Here is a 14,135-nt window from a genome sequence, read left to right as displayed (position 1 = left end):
ACCATTCTTTAGAGCTAGAGATGTAAAATGTTGGGCACTCACTCATACACTCTCATAGACCAAGAAAGGCTTGCTTGGCACTGAGCTGTGCTACCTTGGGGAAGAGGTGACATATATAAAGTCAAATGGTATTTTTTACCTCTTTTTAGTGCCTTCAATCTCAGATTTGTTTGTTTGTTTGTTTGTTTTGCTCCAACAGTGTCCTGAAACCTCTCTGCTAGACTACTGGGCTTCCATACTTGCTCTTTCATCCATGTGTGGTTGTCAAAAAATCAGTGTTTTTTGAGGGTAAGATAGTAGAGAATGTCTATTCTGCCATTTTGATGGTGTGCCTCTCTGATATTTTTGGATTAATCCTGAGCTCATGAGTGGCAACATTGAAAAATTGCAGGTCAGTTTGGTAGATATGGTGGAAGGGGCTGGAAAATCTCTCTCTTTTTTTGTTGAGATATAGTTGACACATAACATTATATTAATTGCAGGTTTATAACATAACGATTAAATATGTATATATCATGTAAGGATCACCACAATAAGTCTAGTTAACATTCATCTCCATACATAGTTAGAAATTTTCTCTTGTAATGAAAACTTTTAAGATTTATTCCATTAGCAACTTTCAAATATACGATGAAGGATTATGAACTATAGTTACCATGCTGAACGTTACATCCCTATGACTAATTTACTTTTACCTGGAAGTCTGTACCTTTTGACCATTTTCATACATTTGCCCATCCTCCATCCCTTGGAAATTTTCTTATAATTGCTTCTACTTTCTATAAACATAAGAGGCAAGAGAGTTAACTGAGAGTGAGAAAAAGGTAAGGTGTTAAAAATTTGAAGTAAGAGAAGAAAGTGTGAAATAGTTCCCAGCAAGTAGGAAAAAATATAGGCCTGCAAATATAATAATATTACTAGGCAGTGCTAAAAACATGCTTGAAGTTGTCTGTGTTCATGCGTTTAAAGTAAGTCCAGTCATATCAGTGTGCTTTACCTCACACTGGGCCAGCCAGGGAATAAGAAGAACATTCATGCCATTAATTTCCTGAGTGGTTTCAAATATGATAATGCTTTTTCATAGCTTCTAACTGCTATTAGGATGAGGAAAAATTCCGTAATGTAACCCACAAAAGCCTTCGTGTTCTAACTCCTGCTCATTGCTCTAGCCTCATCTCGTACCATACACAAATTTGCTCTTATAAGCTACAGCCTTGTGAAGATTATTTTTTGTCTTCAAACTTAGTATACTGTATCCCTGTTCAGAAGTTTGCATATTATTTTTTGTCTCCCTGGAACGTTCCTACCCCTGTCTTTGCCTAAGAAATGCATAGTCATCCTTCAGAACAGCTTGCTGTCTAAAGACTTTTCTGACTCTCTCTAGTCTATATAAATGCTTCTTGTTTGATTTTATGGTATGTGGTTTAAGAATGAAAGCTCAAAGTAGTAACGGATCCTGCCTGCCAGACTTTTATACTAAATACTTAATAAGTACTTTTTGAATGAATTCCTTTTCTCAGTTCTGGTGCATGTATAATCAGTTATCAATGGGACAAACTAAATATTTTGTGACTATTTTTTATTTATTTTTAATCTTTTAATTTTTTGAGTCCCACTCCTCAAATGACAACTTTTTAAAATTACAAATACATTTAATCCTAACCACAGAGAATTTAAAAATAAAATAAAATACAAGAGAGTGTTTATTTATAATGGACTGTTCACAATCTGGAGTGAATGGGTATTGTAAAAGGAAAATAAATATATACTGGATTTGGGAGGGTAAATATAAAATTATCCCAAATAACAGAGCTATTTTTAATCAAATTAGTAACATAAGAAAAGCATATTTTGAGTTTTGCAAAGTATTGTGGATTATACTATCATATCTGTATAATCAGAAAGTGTCATATCCGCTTATATTAAACTTAAGAAGAAATATAAATGTTGATCTTTTAACATGTATTTATACTTTTTACTTTTTTAAAAATAGAAGTTGAATTTTATTATCTCAAAATTTGCATGAATTTGCTGACATTATATGACCTTGTGTGAAACAGTTTAGAAAAACATAGATTTTACTGGCATAGTAAGTTAACTAGAATCTTAAAGTTCCGTTTCTTGGTTTCTTGATTACTTGGTTTCAGAGAAGATCAGTTTATAATCATAAGACATTAGTTTAATATTTTATCCAGATAAATATAGGCTATGAATAAAGAATTTTAAGTACATGGAAAAATGTGCATAATTTCTGCATGGCTATACATTCCTTTATGCAATAGTAATTGATAAACAAGGAAGTATTGGCTGTCTTAAACTTTATTCTCTATCTTAAAGGTTAAAATATATAAAACACAATTTTTATTCATATTGTTATCTGTAAAAAAAACTTCAAATGGGAATAGAAATATTCATGCACACTATCACCATTATTGAAATGTTGGGAAGTTGGAATAGAAATATTTGCTGATGGAAATAAACTTAAAAAGATAGGATATGAAACATAGTTTAAAGGGATAATAGGGTCAGTAGTGTTCATGTGTGAATTCTCTTTCTATCACTGATTTATCCATCTGTCACTTCCACTAAACTATGAATGGCTTAAGGATTTCTCTGCATATGGCAATCCTTGGTATATAGTAGGTTTCAAATATTTTTTGCACTGACTTTTCCCAAGTTTCCATAAAATCAAAAGCATAGATTCTTTTGTTTCCTCACCACTTTTGTATCTTCTACATCAAAAATTTTGTACCCTCTTCTTTAGCTACTAGGAACTTTTCTTTACACAATTTCTGGGGATCATTAGTATGCTTTTTAGCATTCCAATTATACAAACAGGCTAAATTTTGTTTTCATAAGATTTACATATGTTTTATAGCACTAATCTCAATAACCTTATGTTCTAAGTAAATGCTTGTATTCACTTTAGTTTTGACTATTTTTGAAGTATTTTTAAGTCATATTATCTGAGCTTCACAATGTCCTTTGGGATAAAAGGAGAGAATATTTTATCTTTATTTTTCATTTATAGATAAGGAAACTAAGTCTCAGAATGATTTGTCAACCCCTGCAACTTCCCCATTCTCACTGTATGTCCCAGTAAGCAGAAATGAAACTTGATCTCATATTCTATTCTCTTAGTTCAATGTTCTTTCTCTGCACTTATTTATAGTAAGTACTGGAATTTTTCCCAACATAATTTTTAGATGAAAAGAAAATAATTAAAAATTACCTTATGTTGTGGCTTCAAAATGATAACCAGTCCAAATATGTAATTATGCTGTCACTAACTTTAGGTCGTATAAATATCCTATTCTTCCACCTTTTATCTACTGAATATTTATTAAATTATATTGCAGACATTTTTTTAGGCACTGATGAGATAGTAATAAATGAGATCATCACGACCTTTTTCTTCATGGAATTTAAAGTGTAGTGGAAACTGTAAGAAATTGTGTAGGCCTTTAAAATAAGCTGAGTTAAGTGTGCAGTGAGAGAGAAAGTATAAGGTGCTATAGAGGTACAGAGAAACATCAGATATAGTGGAACAAGAATGGCTTCTTAGATAATGTGCTTAAAAACTGAGACCAAAGTTTAAATAAGGAAAGGAAAGCATTTTTTGAAGATATTCCCAGTTGTCCATATGCTTTAGAAACATTTGCATAGCCCTCAGATTGTATTTACCAATGTCCTATAGTGCCTGTCACTGCAGGCAATGGCACCATATCAGTGATGCTAGTTTGGGTGTGCAAAAAAGTCTGGCAGTCAATTTATTTCTATTAGTGCTGTGATGAGCTGTTCACTAGAGTCAATTCCTTGATTTTATAAGCTTTGTTGAAAAAGCCCTTGTTTTTTTAAAGTTAGATCTTCAGTAAGTATCTTCTTGAACAATATCTTAAGTTGTTAAAAGTTTCTATTTTTATTATTAATCTGAAGTATAATATTGAAGTGACATTTCTCTCTCTATATATGTTATATGTATATAACATATATAGAGAGAGAAATATATATGTTTATATATATATATATGTTAATCACTCTGTCATTTCAAGAAAAGGAGAACACTAGAAAAATAAAGGACAACAAAATAAACAAGCATCTATTGTACTACTTTATGTCAATAATTTTACAAATGTTACTTAATAAAATATAATCCTGAGATTTCTAGGAGTTAGGTAATATTATTCTCATTTTAGAGAGAAAAAAACTAAAGATCAAATAAATTAAGAATTGGTCTAAGGTAATTTCTAATAAGACATAAAGTCAGGAATAAAACTCGAATTTATCAGAAGTCTTTTTTGTTTGTAACTACTCCACAGAGAATGAGAAGAATCTTTTAGAAATCAGAGGTCATCAGCCACATTTCATTGATATGGAAACTGTGATACAAAGTAACTTACTTAAAGATATAAGTCATCAGGGAAGGATAAGGATAAAAAGCTAAAAATACAGTGGTTTATTTTTACAATGAATCACCTTTTAAATATGAAGTAAACTTAGGAAAAAGCAATTTTACCATGAGTCTTTGAATACATGCATCTTGAGCTTATAATTTTACTACATTAAATAATACATGTCTTTCATATTTCTATAAAAAGCACATTGGGTGTTGGCTAAACATTCACACTTGAAATTGTAGTGAAGACTGGTATTTGATTCCTGCTTGAGGTAAGTGCTATGGAAAACATGGAGGAGATAAGCTTATTCCACCAGGACTGTTAAGTATAAGAATGTGACACATAACAATATTTTGGTCAGAGATGGTTTGCATATATGATGGTGGTCCCATCAAATTATAATAGAGCTGAAAAAATTTCTATTACCTTATGATGTCATAGCTGCCATAATATTGTAGTACAATATATTTATCCTGTGTTTGTAGTGATCTTGGTGTAAACAAACACATTGTTTTGCCAGTCAAATGCATATATAACACATACAATTACAGTAGTAGGATATACTATCTAGGTTTGTATAAGTACACTCTATGATTCCACGATGACAAAATCGCCTAACAATGCATTAGTCAGAAGTATCCCTATTGTTAAGTGAAACATAACTATATAAAAACTTTGAAAGCTCTTAATTAAAGAAAAATAAACCTATAGGCATATGTTGTTTTATTGTGTCTCATAGAAGTTGTATTTTTTACAAACTGAAGGTTTGTGGCAACCTTGCATCTAGCAAGTCTATCACACAATTTTTCTAACAGTATTTGCTCATTTCGTGTCTCTGGCAGATTTAGCTAATTCTCTCAATATTTCAAACTTTATTATTATTATTATTGTTATTGTTATTTTATTATTATTATTATTATTATTATTATTATTATTATTATTATTATTATTATATTTGTTATGATGATCTTTGACCAGTGATCTTTAATGTTACTATTGCAACTGTTTTGGGGCACCAAAAACTGTGGCTATATAAGATGGCAAACTTAATTGATAAATACTGTGCATATTCTGACTGCTCAAAGGACCAACCATTCTGTCTCTCTCCCTCTCCTCAGGCTTTCCTATTCTCTGATACATAACAATATTAAAATTAGGCCGACTAATAACCCTACAATAGCTTCCAAGTGTGATTAAGCTTAGTGATAAAGGCATGTTGAAAGTCAAGATAGTCCAAAAGCTAGGCCTCTTGCACAAAATAGTTAGCCAAATTGTCAATTTAAAAGAAACGTTCTTGAAGGAACTTAAAAGTGCTATTCCAGTGAACAGACAAATGATAAGAAAGCAAAACAGCCTTACTGCTGAAATGGAGAAAGTTTCAATGGTCTGGATAGATCAAACCAGCCACAGCATTTCCCTAAGCCAAAGCTTAATCCAGAGCCAGGCCCCAACTTTCTTTAATTCTACGAAGTCTGATGTAAGTGAGAAAGCTGCAGAAGAAAAGTTTGAAGTTAGCAATGACTGGTTCATGAAGTTGATTGCTATGCCATGTCTATAACATAAAAGAGCAAGGTGAAGTGGCAAGTGCTGATGTAGAAGCTGCAGCAAGTTATTCAGAATGTTTAGCTAAGATAATTAATGAAGCTGGATACAAGAAACAACAGATTTTCAATGGAGACAAAACAGCTCTTTTTAAAAAGATGTCATCTAGGATTTTCATAGCCAGGGAGGAGAAGTCAATGTCTGACTTCAAAGCTTCAAAAGACAGGCTGACTCCCTTGTTACAGGCTAATGCAGCTGGTGACTTTAAGTTGAAGCCAATGCTTATTTACCATTCCAAAAATCCTAGGACTCTTAAGAATTATGCTAAATCTAGTCTGCCTGTACTTTGTAAATGGGACAAAAATGCCTGGATGACAGCGCATCTGTTTATATTATGTTTGAGTGAATATTTTAAGCCCACTGTTGAGACCTACTGTTCAGAAAAAAATGTGCATATATTTCTTTCAAAATATTACTGCTCTTTGATAATGCATCTGGTCACCCAAAAGCTCTAATGGAGATGTACAATGAGATTAATGTTGTTTCCATGCCTGTTAACACAACATTCTGCAGCTCATGGATCAAAAAGTAATTTGTACTTTCAAGTCTTATTATTAAAGAAATACATTTTGTAAGACTATATATGCCATACATAGTGATTGTACGGATCTGGGGGAAGTAAACTGAAAAACTTCTAGAAGAGATTTGCCATTCTAGATGCCATTAAGAGCATTTGTGATTCATGAGAAGAGGTCAAAATATCAGCATGAAAAGTAGTTATGAAGAATGTAATCCCAACCCTTTTGGGATGACTTTCAGGGGCTCAAGACATCAGTGGAAGAAGTAATTGCAGATGTAGTGGAAATAGCAAAATAACTAGAATTAGAAATGAAGCCTGAAGATGTGACTGAATTACTGCAATCTTGTGAAAAAAAATTAAAGGATGAGGAGTTGCTTCTTTTGGATGAAATTAAAAAGTGGTTTCTTGAGAGGGAATCCGCGTCTGGTGAAAAATTGTTGAAATGACAAAAAAGGATTTAGAATATTATGTAATTTATTTGATAAAGCAGAGGTTTGAGAGGATTGACTCAAATTTTGAAAGTTCTATTGTGGGTAAAATGCTATCAAACATCATCACAGACTACAGAGAAATCACTCATGGATGGAAGAGTCAATTGATGCAGCAACCTCAATTGTTGTCTTATTTTAAGAAATTGCCACAGCCACCCCCAACCTTCAGCAACCACTATCCTAATTTGTACTTTGTACTTTCAAGTCTTATTATTAAAGAAATAATATTGTCGACTACTTAGTAGTCAACAATATTGAGGCAAGACCCTTACCAGTGAAAAGATTATTACTCAGTGAAGGATCAGATGATGGTTAGCAATAAAATATTTTTTAAATTAAGTTGTACAGTACATTATTTTTTAAATAGACTATAGTATGATGTAAACATAACTTTTATGTGCACTGAGAAAGCAAAAATTCATGTGACTTCCTTTGTTAAAATAGTCACTTTATTGCAGTGGTCTGGAATCAAACGTACAATATCTCTAAGGTATGCCTTTATAGAGCTGAAAGTAAAAACTAAAAAATTATCTCTGCTTAATTAAGACAAAAAAAAACTTAAAAAAAAATCACTCTAATTTATATCCTTTGTGTGGTGGGTTTTATTGATGCAACAGAAAGAGTATCAGGAAATATAGACTTCACAGAGCTCTAGTCTAGGGCCTCTTGCCTCACCAATCCCACCTATTAGTCAATATTTGCATGCAGATTTTGCAATCATTTGGCTCATGCAAGAGATAGGTGGAATGTTATTGTCACAGGCCCACATCCTCTTTCAGTCTACCTTATTTCTTTGTTGGACTAGAGCTGGAAATAAAAACCTCAACCAGCTATCCTTCCCCCCGCCCCCCACTCACCCTTTTTGAACTTCTGGTTAACCTTTTTTGAAAGCCTTATTTTATTCTGATAGTTATGAACTAGGATTTAATTATATTTATTTTGTTTCCAGAAAATAACTCAATATGATACCACTAAAATAGTTATTTTGCTTTTATACCCTTTGTTTTCAAATGCTAAAATAAAATCTTTGTTATATGTACTAAATGTTAAAATGTAAAATAGTGGTTACACAAACTTAAAAAATATAAATGTAGATAAATAGATTATAAAAGCTAAGTTTTTACTTTGTTTATGAAGTTTTAAGAGATTTTTCCCCAGCTTTACTAAAGTATAATAGACTCTTAGTTGCTCATATTTACGTTTACAATTCAATGAGTTTTTATTCAATTATAGTTGGTATATAATAATATACCGGTTTCAATTGTAGAGCATACTAATTAGAGATCTATATAACTCACAAAGTGATTATCTCACTAAATCAGGTACCCCTCTTCCTCATTACATATTTTTTACAACATCGTTGACTATTTTTCTTATACTACACTTTATATCTCCATGACTATTCTGTATCTATCCATTTGTACTTCTTAATCCCTTTTCCCTTTTTCACAGTCCCCTAATGCCCCTTCTTGTCTAGTAGACCTCAAAATATTCTCTGTATGAGTTTTTTTCCTGTTTTTGTTATTGTTTATTTTGTTCTTTAGATTCCACATGTATGTGAAATCATGTGGTATTTGTCTTTCTCTATCTGACATACTTTATTCAGTGCAATTGATAGACTCTCTAAGTCCACCAAGGCAATATCTTTCTCCATCCCCTTCCTTTTAGTCTGTGTGTGTCTTTTAATCTGAAGTGAGTCTCTTGTAGACATATGTAGGGGTCTTGTTTTCTTATCCATTTAGCTTCACTAGTTTTGGTCGCAACACTTAATTCTTTTCCATTTGAGGTACTTTTTGATAAATATGTAGTTATTGCCATTATTTATTCATGATTTTGATACATGTTTTTTTCTTCTTAAAGAAGTCCCTCCAGTAGTTCCTGTAATACTGGCTTGGTGTTAATGAATTCCTTTAGCCTATTTTTGTCTAGGAATTTCTTTATATGTCCTTCGACTCTAAATGATACCTTTACTGGATAAAGTATTCTTGGTTGGATATTCTGGATTTTCAACTCTTTGAATATTTTGTGCCAGGCCCTTCTGTACTGCAAAATTTCTGTTGAGAAATTGGCTGCCAGTCTTATGGGAGCTCCCTTGTAGGTGACTCATTGCTTTTCTCTTGCTGCTTTTAAGATTCTCTCTTTGTATTTAACCTTTGGAATTTTAATTATGACGTTTCTTGGTATGGGCCTCTTTAGGTTCATTTTTGGGGGGACTTTCTGAGCTTCCTGGGTTGTATGTCTATTTCCTTAACCATGCTGGGGAAGTTTTTCATCATTATTTCTTCAAATATATATTCAACTTCTTGTTCTCCCTCTTCAGATACCCCTATGATATGGATGTTATTACCCTTAATTTTGTCCTATAGGCTCCTTAAATTATTATTATATTCTTGATTACTTTTTTCTTGCTGCTCTGTTGGGTGTCTTTGGCTTCCCCACTCTCTATATTAGTGGTTTGATCTTCTTCATTCACTCTGTTGATTCCCTCGAATATACTCTTCATCTCAGATAATGTTTTCTTCATTTCTGACTGGTTCTCTTTTATAATTTCCATTTCCATTTTTATGTGTGTGTTTTTTTTTTAATTTCTTCATTAAAGTTGTCACTGAGTTCATTTACACTTCCCTTAATTTCATTGAGCATCTTTATAACCAGTGTTTTGAACTCCACATCTGTTAGATTGCTTGACTCCATTTTTCTTTATTTTGTGTTCTATTCTTTCATATGGTTTCTGCTTCTTTGTCTTCCCATTTTGTCTGCCTTTCTGTGTCTGTTTCTTTGTAATAATCAAAGTTCCTAAGTCTCCCGGTCTTATTTGTATGGCTTTGTGTAGTAGGTGTCCAGCGGCACAATCCTGAGAGGGGTTCAGCTGCAGGCCAAGTTTAGCCCCAGCCTGAGCCCCTCTGGTGCCACTTGTTAAGATTCAGCAAACAATCCACACATGCTGTGCTTATAGTTGCCTCAAGAGGCCACACCAGAAGCCGAGGTCAGCTGCCACCCGTGTGGGTCTTGGAGCTACTCAGCAAGTGGCATAAGACTCGCCGAGGACATGACTGAATGTGGCTTGGGTAGGGCCATGAATTAGGGAGGTGGAATTTTGGGGAATCCTCTGGGCGGAGTGATCTCTGTTATCCAGTTTCATGATGTCTCAGCTATGGTGGCATCGAGTCTACACACTGGGAGAGGAAGAGCTCAACAGAAGAACAATCTATACCGCCAGCCAGCACTTCTGTACAGAGTGAGTCTTGCCTGATTCCTCACTCTGACAACTCAGCATCCCTCTGTAAGTCCTTGGTGCCCCCTGCGCAGCCCAGCCTGCACTGGTGCTCAGAGCAAGCAGGTCCATCAATGCAAAAGTCCGTTCACGGACGGCCCCTTTAAGAGGCTTCTTCAGCTGCTGCTGCCACTGCCGCAGCCTCCATCTCATTCAGCAGCTCCAGACCGAGCAGCCCCGTGTCCTCACCCTGTTCTACCTTCTGCCGTTGCAGGGTGATTTCTTGAATTTCTCTCTAGTTGTATGGTTTGTTCATCTAGATCCCAGGTGATTTTCCTTGCTGTTTGTTCCTCGTTTGTCACAACTTTGATTAGGTCGCCAGAGGGGTAAACAGAGCCTCTATTATCTACGTCATTTTTTTCCCTCTGAAATCAGGAAGGAATTTTGATGACTCCAGTTTTCCTCAATATTTATTGGCTATTCAGGGTCTTTTGTGTTTTCACAGAAACTTATTTTTTTAATCTATTTATGTGAAAAACGTGATGGAATTGCGATAGGGATTGCATAGAATATTTAGATTGCTTTGTGTAGTGAGGACTTATTAACAATATTATTTCTTCTAATCCATTAGCACAAAATACTATTCCATTTATTGGTGTCTTTGTCAATTTCTTATATATGTTATAGTTTTCAGTGTGCAGAACTTTAATCTTTTTGGTTAAGTTTATTTCTAAGTTTTTTTTTATGTTATTTTAATGGGATTGTTTTTTAAATTTCTCTTTCTTATAGTTTCTTGTTAGTGTATAGAAATAAGATAATTTTTTTTGTGTATTCATTTTGTATGTTGCTGTTACCATTAGGACTGATCAGAGTTCAGCATCACCCCAGCGACAAAAGGGGGTGGGGGAGGGAGGGATAATGGCACAGAAATTTAGTTTGCATTTTTTCTCGGTTCTTCTTCATTGACACAGTGAAGAATCACAGGTCAGTGAGATTTAGAAAATATTTATTCAAAGTATATTTTAGAAAGACAAAGCATGCCCCAAGTAGGCATATGGTTTCAGTGAAGAGCTATAACCAAGCTCTGTAACAACAATCAACAACAAAAAAAGGGACAAAAGGACCCTAAATTGGGAATGTCTGCATTAGATTTGGGCTGTAATGGGTGGTTCCAAAGGCATTCCTAGGCAATTGACAAGTGAGGTCATTTTGATTGACACTTGGCTGCTATATAACTCTTTGCCTAGTGTGCATATGCATACCCAGAATTCTACTATCATTGGGGTGTTCTTTGGACGATCTCTAAGCTGGGCTCCTATTCCTTTGTTCCCCTTGTTGCTCAAGTCTGACTAGCTGCCTAACATTGTAACTATACTGAATTCTTTCATTAGTTCTAACAATTCTTGGTGGAATCTTTAGGGTATTCTATCTATAATATCAGGCCATCTGCAAATAGAGAACATTTTATTCTTATTTTGCAACTTGAGTGCCTTTATTTCTTTGTCTTGCCTAATTGCTCTGACTAGGACTTCCAGTACTATGATTAATAAAAGTGTCAAGAGTGGTTATTTTTGTCTTGTTCCTGATCTTAGAGGAAAAGCTTTAGCTTTTAACCACTGAATATGTTAGCTGTGAACTGGTCATATATGGACTTTATTATGTTGAGGTAATATAGAAAGGAGGCAAGACAACTGAAATGTTAATTCAAGCTACATTCAGAGACTGCAATATGCTGATCAGCATATTGGCCATGGGGACACCTGCAGAAAAAAGGAAGACTTCTGCTGTTATTGTTAACAACCCATTTCCTATACTTGTGAAGGAGAAACAGGAAAAACAGTCTTTAAGTGGCTGCTCTACACAAATAAAATTATTCATTCTCTATGGCTAAAAACCATAGGGAACTTATGGGTTAAAGGCTGGGAAGTGCTAGCAGGCCGTTCACGCTACATATTCTTACCTTTATAGGCTACATGCTCTTCCTCTTCCCCTTCCTCACTGTATGTCCATGTCAAAAAAAAAAAATGGGTAAACAAAGCCTTTAAACTGTAACTCACAGGAACTAAGGAATGATATGTAAACTGGATTCCCTGAACATTCAGGGTCCCTCCCCTCTCAATCTTTTTCTCCAGGGCCCTCTCACTGTCTTTCTCTCGGTACTTTTTACTCTGTCTCTCTTACTGTCCACATCTCTCTTAGGCTCTCTCACTCTCTGCCTCTTAGAGGACACCACATTCTGTCTGTGGATTGTTGTCTCTTTTCTAATCAACTTTCCTTTTGACTTCGGTGTGTGTGTTGAATTCTTTCTACAGTCTCCGTCAAAGGACTCTCTTTTCTTGGTACGAGACTTGGTCTCCCCCACAACTTGGGGTAATTTGCCCTGTCTTGCATCAGAGGTACATTCTCTCTATATCCAATTTGTTGAGAGTTTTTATCCTGAAAAGATGGTGAATTTTGACAAATGTTTTTATGCATGAATTAAGATGATTACATGATTTTATTATTCATTTTGTTAATGTGGCATATCACATTAACTGATTTGTGAATGTTGAACCATAAAATTTACTTTTATCTTTGGAATAAATTTCACTTGATCATGGTGTATGATTCTTTTAATATAATATAATATAACAATTTTCTTTGTTGCAAGGATTTTGATTATTGATTAAATCTCTATACTAGTCTGCCCACATTTTTTAATTTTGTTTTTTATGATTCAGTCTTAATGTTGTATGTTTTTAATAGTTTATCAATTTCTTCTAGATTGTCCATTCACTGACATATAATTGTTCATAGTAGTTTTTTTATGATCTTTCGTGTTTCTGTGATATAAACTGTAATGTCTTCTCTTTCACTTATAATTTTATTTATTTAAGTCCTCTGTTTTGTTTTGTTTTGTTTTGTTTTGTTTTGTTTTGTTTTTCTTGGTTAGCCAGCTAAAATTGTATCTATCTTTAAAAAAACAGCTTAGTTTCATTGATTCTATTTTATTTATTTCTGCTCTGATCTTTGTTATTGTCTTCCTTTTGAATACTTTGGGTTTAGGTTGTTCTTTTTCTAGTTCCTTGAGATAGACATTTAGATTCTTTTTTTTTTTGAGATATTTCTTTTTCTCAGTGTGGGTGCTTATCACTATACACTTCCTACTTAGAACTGCTTTTGGTGCATCTCATAAGTAGGTATATTGTGTTTCCATTTTCATATTTCTCAAGCGATTTTTTTTTATTTATCTTTTGATTTCTTCTTTGACTCACTGATTGTTCAGGAGCATGTTTAATCACCACTTTTATATAAATTTTCATTTTCTACTTGTAATTGATTTCTAGTTTTACACCATTGTGGTTAGAAATGATACTTGATGTGATTTTAACCTTCCTAAATTTATTAAAATTTGTGTTTGCCCTAACTTATAATTTATTCTGGAGAATATTTCATGTATATTTGAGGAGAATATTTATTTTAGCTTCTTTTAGCTAAAATGTTCTATATATGTTTGTTAGGTTCATCTGGTCTAGCTTGTAGTTTTTAGTCCAATGTTACCTTACTGATTTTCTATCTGGATTATTTATTTATTGTTAAAATTGGGGTGTTAAAGTCCCCTATTGTTATTGTTTTGCTGACTATTTCTCTTTTTAGATATGTTAATATGTGCTTTTATATATTTATGTGCTCCTATGTTGGGTGAATATATATTTATAAATATTATAGCCTCATGATAAATTGGCCTCTTAATTATTATATAATGACTTTCTTTGTCTTTTGATACATGTTTTGGCTTAAAGTCTATTTTGTTTGATATAACTACATCTGCTTTTTATTTATCCATTTGCATAAAACACCTTTTTCCATTCTTTTATTTTCAGTTTATGTATATTCTTAAAGGTAAAGTGAGTCTCATTTAGTCAGCATGT

Source organism: Pteropus medius, unplaced genomic scaffold, assembly GCF_902729225.1.
Source record: "Pteropus medius unplaced genomic scaffold, Ma_sr-lr_union100, whole genome shotgun sequence".
Classification (NCBI taxonomy): Eukaryota; Metazoa; Chordata; class Mammalia; order Chiroptera; family Pteropodidae; genus Pteropus; species Pteropus medius.
The sequence above is the reverse complement of the archived record's forward strand: the minus strand, read 5'-3'. Positions refer to the sequence as shown.